Below are 11,245 nucleotides of genomic sequence, written 5' to 3' on the forward strand. Positions count from 1 at the left end.
GATTTTGATAGCTTTTTACCTTTAAGAAAAGATAAAAACATTTAAAAACCTCATTTTGTATTTAATCTGGTTATCTTCATTTACTATTAAAATTTATTTGATGATCTGAAACATTTAAATGTGACAAATATGCCAAAAAACTAAGACATCTAAAACTAAATGGGTTAATACTTTTTCATTGCACTGTAGCTTTGCTCACCACTGCAACAATCATGTAATTACATTTGCGCTCGGTTATTTTTCCTCTATGTACAGCTTGAAATGTTTGATGTTATTTATGTTTATGGTCATATCAGAATTTACCGCCATCACGTAGACACCAAGAATCACGGGAGAGCCTAAAGTGACAAAGGCTCGTTCTCTGTTCATCACGACAAACCCTGGTGCAATATCGCAACCTACCATGTTTATTATTATGATGCCACAGCAGTGTTACTTTTTCGTCTTTTCATTGAGGATAATTTTGTGTTGTAGAATTTATTATCTTAGGAAATGACCCGATAGTTTAGGTAAAACTTTAAATAACTAATTTATTACACAATGAGTAGGTAAACATGAAATACAGGGGGCAGAGAACAGAGTATGGCTTTAACTGTATAAAGTTGTAATCCTGGTGATTTGTTCCAACTCATTTTATGGATCTCTTTTATTAATATTAGAGAAAAAAACAGTTATATTATCTAACTGCTGAATAACTGTATCGGTGTCTGTAAGCTCGGAAATAAAATCACTGGTTGGAGCTGGAGAGGCAGTTTTTCTTCTTCAGTTATTTCACTGGTACAAAAATATGTAAAAAAGTAAATGTTACACATGTGAAGAACAGTTTCATTGTTATCGCCTGTTGCATATCATGCCTTGGAAAAAAGAAAAGCATTAAAATGAGCTTTAGAAATTTTCAGCTCTAGTAGTAGTAGTTTGAATACTGAACTCAGTCCAAGACATGGTATTAAGTAGATAATCAATTAAAAAGATTACAACAACAGACACACAGTGAAGAGGTCCAGTTTCATGAGAGGAGGAGACCTAAAAGTTTCAGCTGTGCAGGTCTGTCATTCACATGGCCACACCGTTCGAACTATAACTGAGTTATCCAGTTTAAAAGGATCCAGGATATCCAGGATAAAATAACTCCACTCAGTCACTGAACTGTGAACGGGGAAACTCTCCATAGAGACCTGGCTTAAATGGGTTTTTTAATACTGTAAAGTTGCATATTTTAACATAAGAGTCCGTGGCACTTTATACTTTACCTTAAGACCCTACAATGATCAAGGGAAACCCTTTGAGCGTGCATTTGGCGACAGTGAGAAGGAAAAACTCCCAACAGAAACCAACAATAACAGATAAACCAGACATGAAACTCTACAAACTCTGAAGAGAAATACAACAAGTTACAAATAGGTAACAAAAAAATGATCAAATCAAATTTAAGGTATTACTGCTACACTAAAAGTATCAGAACAATATCAGACAAAAGAGCCTGGTGATATTTGATTTGACTGTCCATCTGTCTGTCTCTTCCTCGCTGATACTCGTGCAATCTGCAGCCCCATTAACAGCACAAAGGAGGAGACAAATCAATAAATCAGATATTTTCTCCTTGATTGCTGCTCAAAAAAAAAATGACCCTCCTGTTTAGCCATACTCCCCGAGCGTCTGGAAGTGTCTGTGAGCATGGCTGTTTGAATAACTGCAACATATGTCGAGGATTTCGCTCTGTGTGCGTGTTTAGAGCTGGCACGGGTCCCTGTCTCCACCTCCCATCTGTGTACATTGTCATGTGCTTGATGAGGCGAGACCATTCATTTGTCAAACAACATGTGGGGTGGCTGAGGTGGGGACGTGGTGTGTGGGGAGAAGCAGCTGAGAGCAGTGCGCGAGTGTGTGTGCGAGTGTGTGTGAGTGTTCACTGGTAGCAGGGGGATAATTAGATAAAGGAGAACGTGTAGCCGAAAGGTTAATGACAGTAATGAATATATTACCATAAAGGAGACAGAGCAGGTTCTCCTTTTCTCCTCTCCATCAGCAGGTTTAGAAAAGTGACAACAGCAGACTGAACCACGGCAAAAATCACTGATGATTTCAAGTTGATGGTTCACTAAGGAAGAACGATAAAACGGGAAAACTTCAGCGTCTCCTTAAAAAGTTTCAAAAGATAAATAATTCAAGATTAAACAGATTTTTAATCAATGGGACGCATTTTTGCTAGTTCAGGAACACTACACACTCTCTCACACACACTCAACACACAGAAAATGTTCCTTGAGCGTCCTCTGATCGAGGCAGGGACTGTCACCATCTGGAAAGGTCAAAGGTCATGCAATGGAACCAGTGGTCACTCTTATGACATCTGGGAAGGCAGACAGTCCGTACAAATCCACACCCATGTCAGATACGCACAAGTGCTTACACAGTCTAGTGCAGCCAGCACGTTTGTGTGTATTTGTGTGTGAAGATACTGTGTTAGCGTTAAAATAAAGGCACATATGTGGAAAATCATTAACTATTTTTATTGCATTTATTTTTTTAGTCATATCTTTCTCTCTGCACAATGATAACTGCATGTTTTTCTCTGTAAGTGCAGGCTGCCAGTCAACAACACTGTGCTGTACCAGATCTGCAGGCAAGAGGGCAGCAGCCTACTATGATACAAGCTTAGCTCATTGCATTGTGTAATATGTTGTAATACACTGTAGAATTACAAGAATTTATATAGCCTATTATTTGGGTGAAAGATTTTTTTTAATTGTTCTTTTTTGCAAATTAAGCTCTTAATTTGTGAATTATTTCAAAACTGTGCAGCTTTTTTGGTATTTTTTATGCTGTTTGCCAAGAAGGAAATTGTAAAACTGTAACTGTAAAACCACACCTGGGCTATGTTGGTGACTACTGAAGTCAATATGTCTAAGACTTGGAATCAGTGCTGCCGTCCAGTTTTCTAAAAGAACGCTTTAACTCACTTATGCATAAATGTGATATGTATTTATATAAATAGTAACTGCTGTAAGGGTCCAATAAATCCAGCAAACACTTATCCTAAGTGACAGGCCACTCATCTGTATGCTGAATGCTCAACCGCTACGATTTTATATAAAGTAGTAAATGAAGGGAAGGGAAACAGTTTTGTTTGTGGATAATGTGGATCTGGTCTAATAACTGAGGAGATGATGAACTTGTGCTTCTCTTGGTGAGCGTTCAGCTCTGTAGAAGGACGAGCAGGGATTAGTAGATTTTATAATGTGTGTTAATCAGATTAACTTGATTAGGTTAATCTGAGAATGTTTGTGTGTGACTGTATATCAGTGTGTATGACAACTTGGCTGCAATGTGGCAGGATTAAAGCTGGTGCATTGCTCAGCTGCAGACAGCATTTTAAAATGTCTTTGCTGATAGAGTCACATTACATGACCGGCGAACGGTGGGGATGCCAGACCGTATTCTTCAGTGTCTGAACAGCTTTTTTGTTGATGTCTTGTCAATGAGTTGTCATTGCAGTCAACGTCCACAGACGCCCTCTGTTATAAACCGAATCCTCCTCAGGGACCAGAACAGATCTGTACTTCTGTCTGAGGTGGCGATCCTGCAATTTTAAAAACTGCTAAAACTCAGATTCCACACGGTGTCCGTGAGCCAAAGAGTAAAACACAGATCGTGTTCATTTTACTTCCATCACCAGTGTCCCCTGATAGTCCACTGACGTCTCTATGTGTGCTCAACACAAAGCAGGCACCCACTGACATAATGACCTGCACAACAATACAGAGATCTCATTTAACTATATGGGCATATTGACCAACCTCGTCACACACAAGAGAAACCAATATCGACATGCTGCTCTCACAGCAGTGTTATCTTACTTTAGTCCAGCTGCCATATGGTTTAGTCAGCTGAACACAGCTTTATGTACGTATCACCTCTTGTGGATTGATGCAGCCCAAATGAGCATTAAAGCTGCACTGACTGAAAAGGCAAGATCAAATTTACAACAATAAAACTGCTAAAAGTTCAAATGGCAAAGGAAAACCCAAAGATCTGAGATCTAACCAAAGTACTAATTTACTAGTAAATTTAACAGCCAACGTAACCCTGTAAAACCATGAAAAAAAAGGCCATAAAAATTTTATTGACACTTCTGACAAATAAAACAATAAACCAAATAAATATAAATAAATATGAGTTTCAGTTTGGATTATTTTTGCTATATTCTGTATTTTTGTGCAATTTATTGCTTAAAAATGTATTGTGCAATTTATTTTTCAGAAAAAAAAAATCACACTTTTGATGTAGAGGTCTCAAAAACCTACAAAAACCCATCCCACATCACATATGATACATTTGGCATTATGGGGTTATTAAAGCCAGACTTTAAAATGTGTGCATTAAGATCCTGTAGCCAATGCAGACTGGAGCTGCAGTGGCTACAGGCTGATTTCTGCAGAGAGTGCAGAGGCAAAGGGTGCGGGTAAAAAAAAATACTGATATACAGACTGGTTTTGTTTGATTCCAGTGATTAAAAAAAGTATTTGAATATTAAAATCAGTCCTGCAGGCAGCCAGAGGAATAAAACACTGTAGTTTGTTAGGGCTTATGGATCGCTACCCCCAGCTGCTGTGCACAGAGCAAGTTGTCAAAGCCCAAAAACATCATGTATGACAAGTCTAGAAATGATAAAACTGAGCACGTTTCTAAGATGATAAATTAAAACTTTTTGCTACTTGGCAAATAAATAAATAAATAAAAGTGCACAGAGAACTCTCTCTCTTTCTCTCTGAGCTTTCCCCCCAAGATTTTAAAACTTCTGTTTTGCCTGCAGGCTGTCTACCAATCAGAAGGTCAGGGGTTCGATCCCTGGCTCCTCCAGTCTGCATGTCGAAGTATCCCTGGGCAAGACAGTGAACCCCAAGTTGCCCCCAATGCATTCACTGGAGTGTAAGTGTGTGAATGTTTATTTAAACGTCTTAGGCAAAGGACACAGCTCGTGTTTGGATGCGTGAATGAATGAATGAGCTTGTAGTCAGAAAGTGCTCTGAGTGAAAGCAGTGGTGCATGATTTTTCTCTAGTAGGTTTTGTCATACAAGTGTTGGACTGCAATCATTGTTTTATAATTTTTCTAAAGGCAAACACAGGTATAGGATTACACTATTTCCAAATCACATTCAAGAGTTAAAGTATAAAAATGTATACAACTTTCTAGATTTTTCTTAGTGCAAACAAATAAAATGAAAAGGCTCACACAAACACAGAAAGACACACACATAATAAAACAGATATGCACACACACACACCACAGCACACTTATCAAGTGATTAACTGTCAAACTGCACAGCCAGAGTTCAGCAAAGGTCAGGATTGATTTACATAGACAGATGGAGAACCCTAGTGTGTCAGTGTGTGTGTCAGTGTGTGTGTCAGTCTGTGCACGCCGCCTGCCATCAATAAGTGTATTGGGCTCCACCACACGCACACGAATGTTCTAAAAGACACACACATGTGCACACACACATGTGCACACTCCCCTGTGGCGCTGCTCTGTGCAACTCCTTCATGTTACCATGGAGATGATGAGCTTGCTGTACATCATCATAATGGGGTCGTGGCACAGTTAAAGGTCAAAGGTTGTGGGTGGCATGGTGTGTTTGTGTATAAGGTATCAGTGTGATTGTCCCGGTGGTTAAATCTTGCAATGTGAGAACTTTTCATGGGAAGTCAGCCTAAAAATTAAAAAAAAAAAGTTTGGAGTCATTTACATGCGGGAGACATAATTTAATGCATGAAACTGAGTTAAAAAGACAGCTAGTAGAAAGCATTGCCTAAACATTTACACTGTGTGGCTTAAATTCCCTACATTTTTAACCCAGTCTGGAGTAAAATAAACTATCTTGTAAGATTCGGATAAATTTAAAGCTACGTGTTAACCTAACTGAAACAAAGTGATATGCATTATATATATATATATATGATATATATACAAATTTAGTATTCTCAGTATATATAATTAGAGCAACCTTTACGAGAACAGTTGGTATAGTTTGCCACACAACTAGGGTCCATTTAGGTCCAAGTAACATAGATTTTTTTCCATCAGGCGGTGGGTGAGAGTTAGGGTCTGTGCTGATGTCTGCATGCCTGCCAAGTTTTTATGACCCTACAGACTCATCCGTGGAGACTTAATATTACAGTGCACCTACTATGCATGCGCAGCAAGCACAGGGCTTCAAGCAGACTTCAAAGAAGTATAACAAAAACGACTCCTGGGCTGTCAAGCCTCCTGCTGTCTGGATCTAAATAAGACCTTACAACTCCAATAAGCCTGGCTTAGAAGTTAAAGGTGGGATATTTCAAGAGCTTTATTTAAAAAAAAAAAAAAAAAAAAGTTTAATTTCTCCACCCTTTTTTAAAAGCAAAATAATTTTTATAGTGCATGACTCCATGCGTGACTCTGCTGCATCTGCCAGAGAAACTATAAGAAACTGTTTAGCTGGAGACCTAAACTTCAAGGCTATGGTATCAGCAGGTGTCTGTGCCCAGAGGGTAAAGCTGGATTCTCTAAAATTCTCCAAAAGTCTCAAGTTCAAAAGTAGTGGGTGACGTCACAGTGGCAACATCCATCATTTTCACGCAGGGTGGACCAAGAAGAAGCTATTTTTTCTGCTTGTTTTTAGCCTGCACTAGGCTAAAAATGAATGTTAGCCTGCATTTAATCATTCCCTCCAGTCGTTGCTTGCCAAGAGCTTCAGCAGTTGTTGCATGTACCGTTTCTTGTATTGACACCTTCCACACTGAATCAGCAATAAAGTTCACATTAAAAGGCTATAGAAGGTGGTTATAGAAGGTGAAGGTGAAGTTTCATGACCTTCACTTAAAAGATTGTTGTTTGAATCCTATGCAGTACACATATTTTTACATTCAATGTATAGTAGAAAATGATTGTGGTTGGAGTTAAAATCCTGTGTTTATCACATTTTTGAAAGCTCCACAGTTTAGGTTGCTTGGCTTATGACTTCAGTCAGGGGGCTGTATTCAAAAATATTTGATCCAGGCAGAAAATCTATTTTATATTTAAATAAAGTCAGAGTCATGAAGTGACACAATCACATTTTGTTACTTTTTCACAAATCATCATGAGACCGAGCTGGCAGTAGTCGGTGTTTCTCTTCTTCAACATGAGCATCCGTTGCCTCTGCAGTAAATAAAGTGACGCTGACGTGATTCTCGTGTGTTTGTGTGTTTGTGGGTGTGTGTTTGTGTTTGTGCGGTGCTGAGCGGGAAAGAATAGAAAGGAAGAGAGAGAAAGAGAGATAAATGCTGCTGTCGTGCTGTGCGGTGCGCCCCGTCACTTTGATGAATCTCACAGTGAGCTGACGACACCTGCTGACAGCACACTCAAACCTGATTGGCTGGAAAGGCTCCAGGTCAGGAGGATGCTAATGGATATGATGTGGACAACAAATCGCACGCAGCAATGCAGACTCACACAAGGACACACATGAAGAAATAGGTCACGCACGCCCACATTAAGAATATCCAGCACACAAATGCAGTACGAGCACACAATCAGCCCTTGTCTGGCTTTGTGTACATCATTATCGGGGCAATTATAGCTAATGATACAGTTGCCGCTCTGACTTACCTGATAATTAATTAACTCATTCATTATTATATTACAATATGCAGCTATTTTAAAGAAAATCCCTCCTGCTAGGCCATTACAGCCTACAGTGAATCCAGGAAAAGTGTTAACATGAGCAACCGTATACAGAACACAGAGTAGGGCCACTTGATACACATGTCAAGCATGTAACATGAGCACTCTATAACAAAAGAGCCACTCTGCTCTCTGTTTTGATTTGTGCTTTCATCATAGAGGTCAGAAAGCCTCATGCTCTTCCACTTGACTCCCTGTATCTGAACTCCGCATATTTCTTTTTCAAAATGATTTGATTTCGTTCTGATTATGATTTCAGCGCTTGCTGCTGAGAGAGAAACGCAGACACACACACACACAGAAAGAAAAACAGGGTGAACGGAGTCCAGCATGAGTGAAACATCAGTGAGAGGAGCTGGAGAAAGTCATGGTGTGTGGGGGCGAGGGCGGGATGATGAAACGCAGGAGCAGTCTGACCTTTGAAGAGCCGGTGGAAAATGTAGGGACAACTTCAAAAAGAGCACCATGAAATATACAACACACCACCGCCTCTGTCGTCGGAAAACCTCGTACCTCCAGGTGTGCTGTTTTCCAGCTGGTTGTTTTCGGGCCTGGGCTCGCCTTTGATATTTACCTTCACAGGTCAGATAAGCAGCGTTACCTCAGAAGGCCCTGTGAAACACGAGCTGCTGAGATACAGACTTGTTTTTTTGTTTGTTTCTGTCACTGTATTCGGCCAACTTTGGCTCTGAGATGGCAGGAGTTGTTTTTTTCTGTCTGTTGACAGTGAATCAGATGCAGCTTTGTCTCCATCCCTCTTTAAATCATCTCTCCTTCCATCTCTGTCCACGCTTCACATCTTTCACTTGCCCTATGTGCCTTTCCCTCATTCGTGCTGTTCCCCCGTCCTCTGCTATGCAAGTGTGTGTGTGTGTGTCCTTTCTCTTGATCTGCCCATCTATCCGTCTGTCTCTTTCTATCTTGCTTGCTTTCTCTCTATGTGTGTGTGTGTGTGTCTGGTTGATGCAGATGAGACAGTGATACATGATTTGCTGCGAGTCTTTCTGTCAGAGGACATCAGATCATCAGCAGCACACACACACACACACACACACACTCACACTGTCACACACACTTGCAGGCAAGCACACATACATAGACATGGGGTGTCTGAGGAGATAAGGGAGTCTTTGAAGGTGGAAATTAGTTTTGGCGCCTGGCTGCTCCTGTCTTGCAGGTCATGTGACTAAATCCTCCAGTTACACCAACATAAACTGATAAGACAGCTACTCCGAGTGTGTGTTTGTATGTGTGAGTGTGTGTGACTGTGCACATTTACCTGAATGCATGAACCCATGTGTGTGTGTGTGTGTGTGTGTGTGTGTATGTTTATAGATTCCATTTATCCAGTGTGCATCTCTTGTGGCAGGCCGAGGTAATTGGTGGCAGATAAACAGCGCTTAACACACACACACACACAGACACACAGATATACACATGCACAGTAATCAGAGGGGATTTACAATGTGTAGTTTGGAGCCTAATTGCTCTTCAGGTCCCAGTGAGAGTGCTGCCAAAGCCATTAGCCACTACTGTTCTCTGAGTATTCAGTGCGTTGTCACTTGAATGTCTGTGTGTGTGTTTGGTCTCTAGAAAATGATCGTGCACACCACTTCAATGTATTTATGCATGCAAGCAAGTGTGTGTGTGCTTGTTCTTCTGTGTGTAGATCCTTATTTGCTTCTCATTGGTGCGCGCGTGCCCGTAGCTTTAGTGTTTTTCTCAGAGACTTGGCTCCCTTCCAAGCCCGAAGAGCTAATTGGAATTAGAATAACATTCCTCAAAGGCCGCTCGTTTAGTGCCAGAGCTGAGTGCTAACGACAGAGTAGTGGGTGAGAGCAAGGTGGGAGTGAGCGCCCTAACGATCTGCGCTAACAATGTTTTATTCTGATTTTTAATGAGGGGTAATCACTCAGCTGGATAAGAAGAGCAGCAAAAAAAAAAAAAAGGAGGGAGATGGAGGGGGTGGAGAGGAGAGAGGAAGAGAGGTGATGAGGAAACAGTAATTATCTCCTCTTCGAGCTCTGAATCACAGCCGTCTTGCTGTCTCTCCCAGGGAAATTAGAGATGCACACTAACTGCCTTTATTCAGAGTCACTGCTACCTGACAGCACCGTGATAACACACACACACACACACACATAAACATAAAAAAAAGGCCTTTCAGAACAACAAAACTGCAGCCGTCACCTGATTCTGGTTCTGATGTCATTTAAATGGTTTGCACACTGCTGGATGTTTCCCTAATCAGTGAAAACTGACTACATAGGAATATTTCTACAAACAAACTCACGGAGATGGATGTTTAAATTGGAGTTTTGTGGATTAAAGGTGGGCCAGTCTGTTGATCTTAAAGAAAACCCCAACAATTTTAACTTGTAGCCTCAATATTGTATAAATGTGCCCTCCTATTAACTCCACTGCTTTTGTCTGTAGTATTTAGTCAGAAGGAAGAAACTATGTCCACACTAGCCCGGATAGATTTGAAATTAAGCGCAATCAAAACAACTGCTCTATAATGCCCTCCGCTAGCTTTGTTTAATTGGTCACATGACTGCATCACATGACTAAAATGCCTCATTGTTCTAGAAAGTCTGCGTTTTCGAGAGCATTGTACCTTGGCGAAAACGCTGTTTTCAAACGAAAACGCATTAGTGTGGACGTAGCCTAAAGTAATATTAGTCTTCACACCTTTCCTGTCAATGAGAGAAGGCCTGGTTCTTCTGGGGGGAAGGGTTATAGAGCTTACGATATAACCTACGTAACAGGACGACATTTTTGCATTTCTTTGTAAATTCACATCCACTCTGGTAGTTTCAGGAATTTCCCACCAGGAATTTGCTCATAAGTTGCTCATAATTTCCTTATGATAGGCAACGATTACTATTCTTTCACTGATAAATTAAAAAACTGTGGTAAAAAAAAAAGTAGCCATACATACACAGGAGGATAATCACAATAGCTTCTGCTTGCATCGAGCCAATGTGTGGTTACACGTTCTCAGGAAGTGTACGACAGGTTTCGGCATTTTGATTCAGGCTCATCTTCTAGTCATGACTCCTTCTGTGTCAAACAGTTTTCTAATGTAGACTGTTTTTGATATAGTATATATTTTTTTAACATTCACGACTGTAGCTAATGGCTGTGAGATGGAAAAGCAACACTGGTATCACACTCATCATACAACTTTACTTCCTGGATGGATGCCATCTTTGTTCGGCTTGTGGCAATTTTCTTTTAGCATACGATGGCGTTCCCCTAAACTCACTTCACTAAAGACTAGAGAGGAGCATGGAGCTGCTGTAGCACTTGTGTTAAGTGCAGCGTCCTTATCCACTTGGCTCATACTCAGACATCCAGATTTGGTTGATTATATACAGAATGATCGGCAGGGCCGGGTATGGAGCGAGAAGGATGAGTAATAAATGCTATCCTACAACACTCAGCGTCAGAGAAAAACAGCCTATGTGTATTAACACTCGACAGATCACTGATGTAACAAAGATGGAGCATCCAAATGCTTTCATAAATATTTAAGC

This window comes from Copadichromis virginalis, linkage group LG12 (genome assembly GCF_057382275.1).
Source record: "Copadichromis virginalis isolate Kocher_CV1m ecotype Utaka linkage group LG12, C_Virginalis_male_GT1.1, whole genome shotgun sequence".
Taxonomy (NCBI): domain Eukaryota; kingdom Metazoa; phylum Chordata; class Actinopteri; order Cichliformes; family Cichlidae; genus Copadichromis; species Copadichromis virginalis.